The sequence below is a fragment of the Malurus melanocephalus genome, unplaced genomic scaffold (genome assembly GCF_030028575.1).
Source record: "Malurus melanocephalus ecotype Western Australia unplaced genomic scaffold, MMel_1.1 scaffold_658, whole genome shotgun sequence".
NCBI lineage: Eukaryota > Metazoa > Chordata > Aves > Passeriformes > Maluridae > Malurus > Malurus melanocephalus.
The window spans coordinates 247,445-248,751 of record NW_026623890.1 but is presented as its reverse complement, the minus strand read 5'-3'; positions in this window follow the sequence as shown (position 1 = coordinate 248,751).

Sequence of the window (1,307 nt, the reverse complement as noted above, 5' to 3'; positions counted from 1 at the left end):
CAGGAGCGTCCCTGCAGTGTGGGAACCGGGCTGGGGACAGTGTCACCAGGCGGGGACATCCCCCAGGGGACAGCCGGGTCCCCTAAAGCCAGCAGCGAGCACGGGCACAGACACCAGCTGGTCACCGGTGCTGGGGAGGTGGCAGCTGTGTCCCGGTGTCCCAGCGCTGCTCAGGTCCTGGCACAGAGCCCGTAATGTCCCTCCCGTGGTGCCCCTTCCCTGCCAGGCCACATCCCGGCCCCGACTGTCCCCAGAGTGGCACCTTTGAGGGCAGAGCAGGTGGCACATGCCACCCCAGCAAAGGGCAGCGCTGCGCGGCTGAGACATTTCCTGCGAAATGAGAGGATCGGGGCAGTTTGGAGCCCCAAGATGGTGAGAAAAGGGAAATGAAAGGTGGAGGAGAGGAAGGAAGATCAACTCCTCCATCACCACGGACACACCTCGAATTCAGTGTGGGGACAGCAGCAACCCCTGCGGGCAGCGCATCAGGGTGAGAAAAGGGAAATGAAAGGTGGRGAAGCGGAAGGAAGATCAACTCCTCCATCACCACAGGCAGACCTCGAGCTCAGAGACAGGGGACAGCGGCCACCCCTGTCAGGACAGGGCCAGCTCGGTGTGGCRCCCTGGCAGGGGCTCCTGGACGCAGCAGATGATGGGGTGAGGATGGGAAGGTGCTGCCCGTGCACCCCTCACTGCTGGGCACCAGGATTTGGGCTGCCACCGTGCCAGGGGGACCCTGGATCAGCATCTGCTCCACCTGGGACACACCAAAGTGCCAAAATCCGGGCGAGGGGACTCCCCGAGGGCTGGCAGTGCCACCAGGACGATGCCCAGGACACGGAGCTGCTCCATGCTCAGCCAGAGCAGGGTGCCGAGGACTTTAAGTGCTGGCGAGCCAAGCCACGCCAGGGCCCGGACAGTTTTCTAATCCCAGTGTAATTAATGACCTTATCTTTGGCCAAAGCCATTTAGATTAAGTGGCTGGTGTGATGGGCTCGGCGGCTCCGGCTGCACAGATGGAGAGCCGCGTTTGTCTGCGGATTAGCGCGGGGCAGATGGAGCCGAGTGCCATTCGCCATCCCCAAACCTCCCGGCACTCGGGAGCCTGAAACCTGAGACCACAACAACTTTCTCAAGCCCTGGCGGGGATGCGGAGCCACTCCCGAGCGGTTTGTCCCTCCTGCAGGGCCCGGAGAGGAGGAGGAGGAGGAGGAGGAGGAGGAGCTGATGCCAGCGGCAGGAACTGCTGGGACCCTGCCAGGAGCTCCATCCCAGTCCCTGCACGGAGATCTTCAACCAGCAGAGGT